The 14,326-nt window shown below is 38.5% G+C and overlaps 1 non-coding gene across 1 annotated transcript; it reads right to left on the reverse strand.

Moving 5' to 3' along the window:
- Positions 1 to 12,598: 12,598 nt before the first annotated feature.
- LOC128296094 (small nucleolar RNA R71) lies at positions 12,599 to 12,704 on the reverse strand. The gene has a single exon (XR_008286642.1). It is a non-coding gene; the product is annotated as a small nucleolar RNA R71 (small nucleolar RNA).
- Positions 12,705 to 14,326: the final 1,622 nt, after the last annotated feature.

Genomic DNA, 14,326 nt, shown 5'->3' on the forward strand with positions numbered 1-14,326 from the left:
GTAGTTTACTCAATTATTCTACAGAATAAACTACCCAACAAACTAAAAGATCCAGGGAGTTTTACGATTCCTTGCTTAATTGGTAGTTTAGATGTTAATAATGCATTAGCTGATTTAGGGGCTAGTATTAACGTCATGCCTTGCAAAATGTTTAAACAACTAGGTCTTGGGAAACCCAAACAGACTAGGATGAGAATTCAATTAGCAGATAAAACTATAAGATTTCCTAGGGGTATTATTGAAGATGTGCTAGTTAAAATCGATAAATTTATATTTCCCATTGACTTTATTGTTCTAGACATAGAGGAGGATAGCAACACTCCTTTGATTTTAGGAAGGCCCTTTTTAGCAACTGCTAGAACGATTATTGATGTTGGCACAGGTGAGCTCACACTTCGTGTGGGAGACAAAACAATCACCCTTCAAGCTCGCAATTCCGGAAACACATAAAAAATTGAAGGTGATTGTCTAAACCATTTTACTAAAACTGACAATATGGTGCAACCTACTTTACAGGAAATGAGTTTGAAGGAAGTACACGAGCCATTTTCAAGCAATAGTAGAGGACCTATTCATGAAGAATGAAAGCTACAAATCAAGGAGCTAGAGGATGGCGGACACATAAATCGAGAACACACCAAAACTACGCCAGAACAAGCTCAATACCTTTCCAAATCAACTTAAGGTTGGAGATAAAGTTTTATTAGATGCCGCATATCCTCACATTGTCACTACCAAATTGAATGAAGAAATTCCTCCTAAAGTACTTAGCATTTTCCCATTTGGTATAGTCGAGGTAAGTCATCCCAAGTTCGGCACTTTTAAGGTAAACAATACTTGCCTAAAACCTTATTTTGATGAGATTCATAGTAGGAATGAGGAGTATAAACTCCTCTAACCATCATGATTATTCAATGGAGAGGTAAGTTGAGCTTAGACTATAAATAAGCGTTTCTCGGGAGGCAACCCGAGCACTAACTATATTCACTTCTTTAAATTTTAGTGTTTAACACCTAGCTTACTAACGAAGCTCTTGAATATAGGTTTACCACACAAACACAGCCAAGCACACGGGTGTGCCTTAAGCCATGTGAAAATAGGGCAAACAATTCCCCAACACGAGATATGATAAATCGCCACAGCGTGAGACATGGCCGGGGGCGAACCTGCCAAAACAACACGGGCGTGCGACATGCCCGTGCCAAGCAACCGTGGGCGAACCTGCCAAAACAACACGGGCGTGGACCTTCATACACAAGCGTGGGAGAAGCGAACAAAGACAGACACAGCCGTGCGACATAGCCATGTGCACCAACACGCCCAAGGTACACGGGTGTAGGGAAACTGTCAGACGCGCCCAAATTCAAAATTCGGGAATCACATGGGCAAAACTTAGGGGACACGGGTGTGTTCTCTGACCGTGTGTCCCAAAATCTATAAATACCCTTCATTATTCATCATTTCCCTCACCCAAAATCCTTAACCCTAGCCGCTGCAGATTCACACGGCCTGCTGCCACACTCGTGCACCGCCTTCAACCACATTTTTGACGCCTAAGCTCCACCTTCTTACGTTTGTTTACTCCATTATCTCAATCTTCTTTAATTATTTTGCTTCTTTCATGATTTCTATGCTCCAATTGACTATTTTAGGTGCACATTCATAGTTAGAATAGTAGATAAATGTATATTTTTAAGTTTTGTTTTGGTAATTTCTTTTTTTTTTTCTTAGTCAGTATATTAGGCTACATTCATTCATGGTTATTGTTTCTATGGGTTTCATGCTATTAACCCCACACAAATTCATTCTTTAGATATCTCCATTACTTATTCTCATAGGGTTATTTGGCACATTTACTTTGGCTGTTATAGTATAGGTTAATATGTAAGCCCCATGGAAAGTATTTACATTCCACTTCAATTTCCATTACAGGTACACCATGTCATCTTCAGGAGGAAAAAAAGTTGCTGTCCCTGTTTCGAAGAAAAGGAAGGGAGCGTCATCTTCTTCGGATCCTACCGCGAAAATTCGTCACCCTTTCCTGCAGTTTCCCATTGGGCCCCAAGAAGAACTTTTCTAGATTCCACTATCCCGACCCTTGGAAATGGGCTGCTGTATAGACTAGGCCGTGCTAGAACAAGGCCAACTCGCGGATGCAATTCGGGCTCTCCTCACGACCGATCCTTGGGGGCTTTTCTTTGAGATTGTCGAGCCGACATATCTCGAACTCACAATGGAACTTTGCTCAACGTTCCATCTTCAAACTGTGATGGCCCGCTTTGTTGACCCGAGAATAATCCAATTTCGCCTCGATAGTCTAGTCCACCAATTGAATGTCCCAGAGTTCGAAACTGCACTAGGCCTTTACACTGAAGAGTTCATGGAGGAGAATGAACTCTACACTCTCAATCGCCACATCCATCACTCTCCTTCACAGTGTTGGAACGCCCTCGTCCCTAGCGTTGCCTCCTACATTCCTAGCCACTCCAAGGCATCGACTCTCCCTCCATCTCTGGGGTACTTACACTCTATTTTGGCTCACATGTTAACAGGAAGGTGAGAGAGCACTGGCATCGTCAACACTCACGACGCCTAATTTTTATGGTGTATGTCACACGAGCACGTCATAGACCTTACTTATTTTATTGCTCTCGCCATTCAACATTAGACGGAGTGGCATAGGAAAGGGGTCATCTCCATTGGGCCCTATGTGACACGGTTGGCTTGGCACTTCGGGCTCCTCAACACAGCAGCCCAGTCATCCTCCCTCACTCTCATGGGCCAGATGTCCTCACAGGGCATCTCGAGCATGCTAAGGATAAGGATGATCGAGAAACAATGTGGCACCTTCCCTCTTTAGTACCGTCTCGCCCAATCCACCGAGGAGAAAGCCCTTGAGGACATTACTGATGATGTCCCTCTATGTCACGAGGACCCACCGTCTCAGCCACCACCTCCTTCTCGTCTAGTTCATGCGACGGCTTCATACGCTGACATCTCTAAGTGCCTTACCCGGTTCGAGCAACAGTGTTTTTAGCGCTTCGATAACATTGATGCTACTCTACAGTAGATTTTTCAGCACCTCCACATCTCATCGCCACCCCACCTCGCGAACCACCTAGCGAGAAGATGTTTAAAAACTTTTATTTATTATTTTATGTTTTTACTTTTATTTTTTTTAAGACTACTTTTTATTTTTCTGTCACCTTATTTTTATTAGGACTTATAATTATTATTTTACAATTTTTAATTTCGGCTAATTCATATTGAGTACTTACTCTTCCTTATATATTTCCTAAAAGAGTTCCTGATTCTATCACAGTTATAAAGAGCTCCAAAGCTCATTATTACTCAAGAACTTGAAACTCAACTGGGAAAGGTTCTCCACGAATACTATTGTAACACCCCTAACTCGTGATCGTCGCCGGTGTCGGACATGAGGGGTTAACGGCCAAATCCTCTCAAGGTACCAACCAATTTGACATTACCAGTCAGGCTGGAAAACTGCGTCACCTTCGCCTTAAAAATCATATCTCAAGTTTCAAAACTCGGAAACTGGTTTCGTAAATTTTTCCTGAATTTAGACTCACATACCCATCCATGGATTTATTTCTAGAATTTTTGGTTGGGCCAATTGGTACAGTTTATTAGTTAAAGTCACCCATGTTACAGGGATCGACTGCTCTGACCTTCGCGTGTTACAACTTGAATATCTCTCTGTACAGGGCTTTAATACTGGTGCCGTTTGTTTCTAATGAAACTAGACTCAAAATGGAATCTGTACATATAAGGCATGACTCCTAATTATTTCTGGATAATTTATGGTAAATTTTCAAAGTCGCGACAGGGGACCCAGAAACCGTTCTGGCCCTGTCTCACGAGAACTTTAATAATTCTCAGTATACTGCTCATATGGTCGTTTCGTTTCGTCCATATAAAAATAGATTCATCAAGATTCAATTTCATAATTTACTCACTATTTAATTCTACTTCTACTATTTTTAGTGATTTTTCAATCTCATCTCACTGCTGCTGTCTGCAACAGTTACTGCAGAGAACTATGCCAATTTCATGAATCTTTCCTTGGCCTTAATCATCCATCATACATGACACAAATTATGGCCACCTTATCAAAATTAGAGTTTCTAAGACTCGTGGCTATAGGTTCTAGCATCCCACTCGGCGACCACATAGGCCATTTTCACATGGCTTAAAGTTTACAACCCACAATTCGACAAAATATAATAGCCTATACATGCCAAATGTTCTTCAACAACGAAAACAATACCACAAGATTTCAGCCGGTGTGATGACTTCAACGACGGTCCCGATCACGCAAACAATACGAGTCCGAGAGACCTAAAATGGGTGACAAGAAAACACCGAGTGAGTTTACAACTCAGAAGTCATAAGCATTCATCAATCCACCGATAAAGTTACTACAACATGTACAACAAAGCGAGGCTAGGTACTCATCCATATCGAATCTATACCATAGTACCTCGGACCTTTCGGTCCAATCTCGTACCAAGTCATACATCCACATTTCATATTCTACACAACAAGATAATCGAAGCATTTTTACACATTAACTCATTTTCCAGCACAACCATACAATTTCAATCATCACATAGATTTAAGGCTTACCAAATTCAACCCCAAGCATGAGCGTATTCTCTATTCGTCATGAGCTCGAGGTACTTACCCGATCCGCTGTCCATACTCAATTCAATGGAGACACACCCTCCATATATATAGAGTACGCACACACAGTGCTTACCACTCGATTTCGCACACTTAGTGCCACGCAATTTAAGCCCGCACACACAGTGCCATACCCTTCGAGCTCGCACACCCGGTCTTAGTATTTTTCCAGCTTGCACACATAGTGTCATATTTTTCCAGCATGCACACTTAGTGCCTTATATTTCCAGCACGCACACTTAGTGCCATATATTTCCAGCACGCACACTTAGTGCCAATCTCGTCACCATACACACGTATTGCCAAGACACATAGTGCCGAAAGCAAACTTTCTACACATTCCACTATTTCTTTAACATTCAACAATTATCCTCACTCCATACACATACAATTTCATTTATACATATATAGCATTCCATTAAACACAATTGCATAGATTTTCCAATCATTTAAGCAATATCAAACATATGTGCTTAATGACTTACTTTGTTTGGGGTAGAACGGTTCCAAATCGGCTACTCGTTTGCTTTCTCCTTTCCTTTGTCCAATCTAGTTCCCTTTGCTCTTGAGCTAAATCAAACAATTTACCTCTCCATCAAACACAAACATACGGCATTCACATGCATTATTATGGTTATTGGCGAATACTTAACACAACTAAGCTGAAAATTTACTCAATCTCATCTTAATTTATTGCTACTTATTTATCAAAGTTTCCAATACAAGGTATTTAACACCTATGCCCATTTATACCCCATATGGCGAATGCTTCATTCCTTACCCAATTAACCATCCAACAATTTTTCAGCCTCATTACCACCCTTTTCATGTCTAATTGTTTAAATACTCTCAAGCTCATTCACAAGTACTATTATACATCTCATTAAGCATTAATCATTTTGCAACATAAATTCTATAGCATGGCGAATACTCATGCACACACACATAACAACAAGAACTCAATGGCACAAAATTTCCTTTTGTTAAACATTCGAACTCACTCATCTCCATGCTTTCATCACAACAACATCAAAACACTCACCAAGGAAGACAACATGCATGGCGAAATTTAACTCACCTAACAACTTAGTTTTGATTTGAGATTCAAGGAAAATTTTGAACCAATCCTCCAAATCATGCATGCATTTTCAAGAGTGGCATAAAACATACCTTCTTGTATCAAAACACCTTAGTCTAGTAAGCTCCCATGGCTGATTTTCTCAAGCTTTTTCCCCCCCTTTCTTCTTAGTATATTCGGCCAAGCAAGGAGAAAATGAGAGAATGAACACTTTTTTTTTCTTTTGTTTTCATCATATCCCTATTTTTTTCAATTTCATTTCTTTATTCTTTCAAGCATAATCCATTAGCTAAACATGTTTGAAACATGTTTTCCTTGCCCATCACTCTTGACATGGGCGGCCACTACCCTTAGGAATGGGCTATTTGACATGCAAGTCCATTTATTTTACTTCATCCTTTTTATTAATCTCCTAAAATTAGCCACATCTATTTAAATCCTTTCACATGAGTCCTTTTTCTTTCAATTCACAATCAAATTAACTAAATCAAAGAATTCAAAATTCACACATGCATTTTCACATATTCTAGACAATAAATATTACGTTCGAACATGTCGGTGACTCGGTTTAGCGGTCCCGAAACCACTTCCCGACTATGGTCAATTTTGGGATGTCACAACTATGTCCTGCTCGACCACGACCATAGCTACCACCAGATATAATATTCTTTTGGCGCAAGACTTATGGACTAATGAACCTCTACCATCGCCGGAGTATCCTCCTCCACCCTCACGCCGATTATTCTCCAAAACTTCAGTTCAAGGAAATTCATTCATCACTCAGGAAGTTTCACTTCTCTCCCTTTCTTATATTTATATTCTTTTCTACATATCTATCTTTGTACATTGATGGCAATGTACATCTTAAGTGTGGGGGGGATATTCATTTCACTATCAGAAAAATCCCTGAATGATTGCCTTGTTCTCTTGAAAAGCTCTCATATCATGTTTAGGATAATTTTTAATTGATTTATGACTTTTATTGATATATCTTGAATTAAAACATAGGCATTTCTGCATTGAGGGTTTAAACTTTAAGAAATTAGGGAATCAAGCATGATAAGTTGATTTTTGAAGAATTAAAAACTTTTTGGTTGTTTCCCCAAGTTTAGGTATTATCTTGAGTTGGAATTCACAAGTTTAAACATCAAAAAGCCATAATTTTTGTGAGAACTTGAGCTTTTAGAGCATCTATTATTTCTTTCATGCTCACTTTCATTATGAGTGTGTCAGTATTGAATTGCTATTCTAGAACTTGCTTGATTATGCATGTCAAGACCACACCATTTGATTTGATATGTCAAAATGATAAAGGCACTTAGGTTTAACCCACTCACTCCATAAAAGCCTACCTTCACAATTAACCCTTGGTGAACCCCTTGAGGCTAACAACCCATTCATTGATTTACCCACGATATTAACCCATAACTCATTATTGTTGAAATCCCCTAAATTAATTTGATCCCTATTTTTGTCGAGATTTGAGTTGTAATAATTGCTTAGCTATGTTTTATTCTATTTTGTAATTTGACTTGTTCTTAAAGAAAAAAATACATGTATACATATTAGTAGTAGTGATCTTTTGAGCTAAAGAAGTTAAATTCCATATTCTAAGAAAAAACTTTGTTGTATGCAATTGATGACGAGTCTTTTTTCTAGTTAGGAAATTTTTCAATTCAATCTCGATTCTAACCTTTCTTTCAGTTTGTGACCACACCTTCTAACCAAAGCCACGTTACAACCCAATAAAAACTTTTTGATTGATGTTTCATCTCAATTTATAGTGGTGGAGATTTGATTTTCATGCAAGCCTATGGTAATGACTCTTCATTATTGACTATTGAGTGCTTAATTTATTGTGCTTAAACACCTCGAGTGATTTGAGTGAATCTTTACTAAGGATGTGAAACTCTGTGATATTTTGAATCAAAGGTAATTACTTAAATGAGGGGAGACACCTATGTTTTCATGATAAAATGCTCAACTTAGAATGTTTGAAACTTTGATGTTCTTTTAGTTGAATTTTCAATGTATGATTACCTATGGATTATTCTGAGATATTATCAATAGAAATTATAAGTTGAGAAGAATTTATTTTGATTATGAGTTGAGGATTTTTCTTGAGGACAAGCAAATGCTTAAGTGTGGGGGTATTTGATAAACCATAATTCATACATATTTTTATCCCATGCTTAGCACATTTTATGGATGATTTTTCCTTAAAATTGGTGAATTCGATGCTCCTAATGCCTTAATTTCATGTTTTATACTTAGGTGAGCATAGGAGAGTGAAAAGAACGAGAAACGGGCCAAAAACGGAGAAAATGGGCCAACGTACGAAATCAACACCGCCTAGACTTCCTCATACGGGCAGACCACACAACCGTGTCAATTTGGAAGAATCGAAGCACGTCTCACACGAGTGGATCACACGCCCGTGCCTATTTAACAGGCTTGACCATGGCCTTAAGCAATCGCACACGGGCGTGTTCCTGCCGAGCCCAAGTTTAGTCCAATTTGGAAAACGCTAATTTTGAGGGTTCTTAGGCATTCTAAAGCCTATAAATACATCGTAGAGGAGGAGGAAGCAGGAAACTGCTCAAGGAAAGCCGATTGATCCATCTCAGAAGCCGGACTCATCATCAAGACTGAAGATCTCCCTTCAATTTCCCTTCAAGAGTTTTGGGTTTTTCTTTATGTTTTGTATTCATTATTCTTCTGAGATGTTTACCTTTTTAGTTATGAACTAAAACCTTAAATACCTAAGAGGAATGAAACCTAAGACAGATCTTGTTATTATTATCTAAATTGTATGATAAATATTTGACTTGTTCTTAATTATGTGTTCTACATTCTTGTTTTGATATTCCAGGATATTGATTTAAGTTAAGCTCTTATTTAGAGGAGGAATAGACCCTGTCTAAGAATACATTTGTCATAATTAAGCGAAGTTGGTTGCACGCCTAGAGATAGGGTGGCAAGATTTTGTCGGAGTAGGGTGAAACCTAATAAGGGGATCCATAGATCGAGTTAACGCAACCCTAGGGAGTTAATTAGAAAGAGATTCCAATTATTCAACCTAGGGTTAGACGTTGTTAGTCTCGAGAGGGATAATAATATAACTTAGAGATTTCTACGGATCAAGTCAAATGAATAAATCGTCCGATTCAGAGTCAAATAACAAGTGAAGTCTAGGGGATTTTTCCTTAGGTATTGTCTTAATTAAATCGTTTTTTTAAAGTAATTCCCCAATTCTATTTTCTATGAATCCTTAGTTTAGTTAATTAGTTAGTTAAAACAAACCCTATTATTCTTAGGCTAGATAATAAAAAGACAGTCATTACTAGTACTTTTAGTTCCTTTGGGATCGACAATCCGATCTTACTAAAGTTATAGTACTGTTTGATAGGTACACTTGCCTTCATCGTGATAATAGTTAGTTTCAAGAACGATTCATTATAAATATTTAAAACCTGTCACGAATATCATATCATTAGCACATATTAAAACACACTCAATCACAGAGTCGCTATAATGATTCGGTGAAACGATGCATAATCGAGTACCCAAAGGTCGTAAAGCGCTTTTCGGTCAAACAGTATAACAGTTAGTCGTATTCTCAAATAGTCAATAAAATGCATATGAGTGCAGTTGAGCTAAAGAAACCCACCAATCCAGCCAACACACCTCTCCGTCCCCCATCACACCTCAATAGAGCTATAAGCTCATCCAACCAATCACTCCATGTAAGGACATAATCAACCCATCCATCCAACCCTACACTCCATATGATGTCATCCCGGGTTGCCCGACAACGATGGACTTCAGCATTGTCCTCGACCCTCATGGAATTGGGACTGCCCACGACCCTCTAGGTACTAGGGGCTATCAGTAAGTTGTACGGTGCCATGCAAAAGACCGCTGTACAGATAATTTATATGAACTACCAGATCAAATATATTACGCAGCAAGGCTAGCGTATAAGCTGTACTGTGCAATTCGGAAGACCGCGGTACAGATATGCAGTATAAACTACCAAATCTGTAATGCCCCGATTTTTATTGGGCCTTGAGTCTGGGTTCGGGTGGAAAACGGCCCGAATAATTTGGATGTTATTATTATTATTTCATATGTTTAGTTTAGTAATTAAATAAATTACGAAGGGTTTATGGTGTGGGAAAAAAGGCCCAAGAGTAAATTTAATTCGAGGCAATTCCTGAATTTTAATTTTGGGAGAGAGGGTTCTGGCGATATGGGCTTTTAAAGTTGAGTTGGTAAAATAGGACACAAAAAGATCTATGGTAAAGTGGCATGTGGCGCCACCTAGGTGTTTGGGGAGTGACGTGTGGATGTTTAGGGGGAGCCAGAGTTCAAGTCACAAGGTAAGCGTATTGTTACTTTTTTTTTTTTTGTGCATGTGTCGGGCATGTGATAGAGCTTAAGTGGAAATTCAGTTAGGGCTTTAGGAAGGTTGGGCCGTGAGTCTGAATGGCCATTAGGGTAAGCTTTATTTTTTTTTTGTTTTGCCGAATTAGGGTTGGCCACCTAGAACCTTCCCTTTCATTCTATTCTCTTCTTAGTATCTCAAAAAGCCGAAAAACGCAAAGTTAGATCTCCTGAGTGCCGAATTCTTCCTTCTCTTCTCCTCTCTTCTTCTATTTTCTTTTTCTCCTTCTTTTCTTCTCTAGCCAAAACATTCCTACCATTCTACTCATCTCCTCTTTCATTCCCATTCTTTTCTAAACCTCTATAGTCGATTGCCATAAAAGCCAAAATCCCAAAAGTTGTTTCTTGTGCCGATTTCTTCTTGCCAAAATCCTCCTATTTTCTTCATCTCTTTTGGCTGATTTTCACATACTCTAAACCTCAACCCCTGTCGGTAATACCACTACAAAACCACCATACCAAATCATCTTCCTCTAAGAGTCGAAAGGAGCCAAAAACGAGCTAAAAAGAGACAAAACGAACCCAATCGAGAAAAAGACACAGCCTAAGCCTTGCCACACAGGCATCGAACATGGCCTGGTAATCACGTCACACGATCGTGGCACACGGGCGTGTCACTTTTTCAAAGAGTTGTATTTTACACAGAAAAAGATAATTAGGGAGGAAGAAAGCCAATCCAAAGGCTATATAAACACCCTAAGTGTGACCTAGAAGGGGGCCGCTCTTTCCAGAACTTTTCTAGAATGCAGAACCACACCCCAGGAATTACTTGAAGAAAGCCAGACGATCCATCTCAAAAGCCAGAGCTACTCCAAGACTGAAGATCTCTCTCAGAATTCCTTCAGGGGTTTTAGAGTTTTCTTTATGTTTTGTTATTTTCATACTTGAGATGTACTCTTATTTTATTATGAACTAAACCCCTTAGATACCTAAGGGGGATAAAACCTATGATGGATCTTGTTATTATTATCTAAACTGTATGATAAATACTTGATTTGTTCTTAATTATGTGTTCTTAATGCTTGAGTTAATATTCCGGGTATTAATTCATGATTTGATGTGCTTATGCAGAGGAGGAATAGGCCCTGCCTAAGAGTAGATTTGGCATAATTAAGCGGAGCCGGATTAGGGTGAAACCTAATATGGGAGTCCATAGACTGGTTTACTGCTTCTCTAGGGGTTTTAATTAAGAAAGAAATTTCAATTAATTGAACTGAGGGTTAGACGTTATTAGTCTCGAAAAGGGATAATAACATAGGTTAGGGAGTTTTACGGATCAAGTCAAGTGAATAAATCATCTGGTTTAGAGTCAAATAACAAGTGAAATCTAGGTGGATTCCTCCTTGGGTGTCGTCTTTATCAATTGCTTTTTTTCAAGTCTTTTTCCAAATTTTCTCTTTGCTTTAATTAAATCAGTTAATCAGTTTAAATAATTAGTTAATTAAAGCAAACCCTTTTATTCTTAGGCTAGATAATAAAAAGATAGTTATTACTAGTACTTTTGGTTCCCTTGGGTACGATATCCCGGTCTTGCCATTACTAACTATTGTTCGTTAGGTGCGCTTGCCTTTTCGTCATGATAATAGTTAGTCTAGGTTTGATATTCATTATAAATATTTATTACTTGTTACGAATCACGCAATCAAGTTTTTGGCGCCGTTGTCGGGGAATTGAAATATTAGGAACACTAAATTTTTATTACTTTAGCCATTTATTTTTCTTGCAATTATTATTTTATTTTATTATTTATTAATTTACTTTTTCTCTCTCTCTCTGTTAGCAGGTTTTTATAGTTTATGACTAGAAGAAACCCGTCAGGACCATTACTCTTTGACGAAGAAATCAATCGTACAATTCTTAAAAATCAAAAAGAAATAAAGTGTAGTTTACACTACACGGAGAACGAGCGAGAAGACGACACTCAAACCCCCAACCAACGAGATGGTTGAAAACCCAGGAGATCAGCTGCCTCCTGCAATTGCAGCTAATCAAAATCCTGCTCCACGCACTATGTATGATTATGCTAAACCTTCTTTAACAGGAACTGAGTCTAGTATAGTTAGATCTACTATTGCTGCGAATAATTTCGAACTAAAACTAACACAATTCAAATGATACAGCAGTTTGTTCAGTTTGATGGTTTGCAGGATGAGGATCCTAACACGCACTTGGCGAATTTTCTTGAATCTTGCGATACATTCAAAATCAATGGCGTTTCTAATGATGCCATTCGTCTTCGGTTATTTCTCTTTTCACTGAGAAAAAAAGCTAAATAGTGGTTGAACTCGTTACCACGAGGGTCTATCACTACTTGGGAACAAATGACTGAGAAGTTTTTACTAAAATATTTTCCACCGGCTAAAACTACTAAATTGCATAATGATATCTCTTATTTTGTGCAGATGGATTTAGAAACACTTTACGATGCATGGAAGAGATACAAGGACTTACTGAGAAGGTTCCCTCACCATGGGTTACCGCTTTGGCTGTAAGTTCAAAAGTTCTACAATGGTGTGAATCCCTCGACAAGACAAATGATTGACGCAGCTGCTGGCGGAACCATCAATAATAAAACACCGATAGATGCCTATGAATTCATAGAGGAGATGTCCCTGAACAACTATCAATAGCAAGTTATGAGGACAAAGCTAACGAAAACAGCCGGTATCTATAACATCGATTCAGTCACCATGCTCTCTAATCAGGTAGAACTTCTCAATAAAAAGATTGATAGTTTTCTTGGTTCTACGCAGGTACATCCAGTAATGAGGTGTGACTCAAGCGGAGGAGGTGTACATACAGAATATCAATCCTTCAATCCTACAACTGAAGAGGAACAAGTCAAGAATATGTGTAATAATAACTTTAGATCTCAAAATAACCCATACAGTAATACTTATAATGCAGGTTGGAGGAACCACCCAAATTTCTCCTGGGTGGTCAAGGAAATCAAAAGCCACAAAATCCTCAGGGTTTTCAACAACCACCTTATCAACAGGAGAAAAAACCAAACCATGAAGAGATGCTTTCAAAATTCATCTCGGTGTCAGAAACTCATTTCCAAAATACCGGGACAGCACTTAAGAGAATCAACAAGCATCGATCCAAGGACTCAAAACTCAGATAGGCTAGCCATCCAAACTAATCTCCGAACGACCACAAGGTAGCCTACCTACCGAGTAATACTGAACCGAATCTGAGGGAACACCTCAATGCAATTAGCACTCAAGATAAGGAAGGATTCATTGCACCTGAGCCAGAAATACAGTAAGACAACGCGATGAACAAAGGACGAGAAGAGGTAAACAATAATGATCCCAAACAGGTAAGTACAACTCATGAACCTCGTGTGCCATATCCTAAAGCGATGATGAAAGACAGAACAGAAGAACAATTCAGTAAGTTTGTCAAACTCTTAAAGAAATTACATATTAACTTACCCTTTATTGAAGTTCTTTCCCAGATGCCCAACTCAGCAAAATTCTTCAAGGAACTTCTGAGTAATAAAAGGAAATTAGACGCTACATCACATGTGGAACTCAATGCAGTCTGCTTAGCTATTCTAAAGAATGAGCCACCTAACAAATTGAAAGATCCTTGGTGTTTTACAATTCCTTGCTTAATTGGTAGTCTATCTGTGAATAATGCTTTAGCTGATTTAGAGGCAAGTATAAATGTTATGCCATATAAAATGTTTAAACGACTAGGTCTCGGTAAACCTAAACAGACTAGGATGAGCATACAACTGGCTGACAAAACAGTTAGATTTCCTAAAGGTATTATTGAAGCCGTTCTCGTTAAAATTGATACATTTATTTACCAGTAGACTTCGTTATCTTAGATATGGATGAGGATAACGAGGTACCTTTAATTCCAGGACGACCATTTTTAGCAACTGCCAGAACCATTATTAATGTAGGCACAGAAGAGCTAACACTTCCTACAGGTGACGATGCAGTAACACTCCAAGCACGCGACTCAGTCAAAACCTCTAAGACTCAAGATAATGCTATAAAAACTGTCGATGATAAAACTAATATTCAATCATCCTTGTAGGAACTTCCTCGAACAAAGACAACAGAGACAGTGCGCTACTAT

The sequence above is a fragment of the Gossypium arboreum genome, chromosome 7, assembly GCF_025698485.1.
Source record: "Gossypium arboreum isolate Shixiya-1 chromosome 7, ASM2569848v2, whole genome shotgun sequence".
NCBI lineage: Eukaryota > Viridiplantae > Streptophyta > Magnoliopsida > Malvales > Malvaceae > Gossypium > Gossypium arboreum.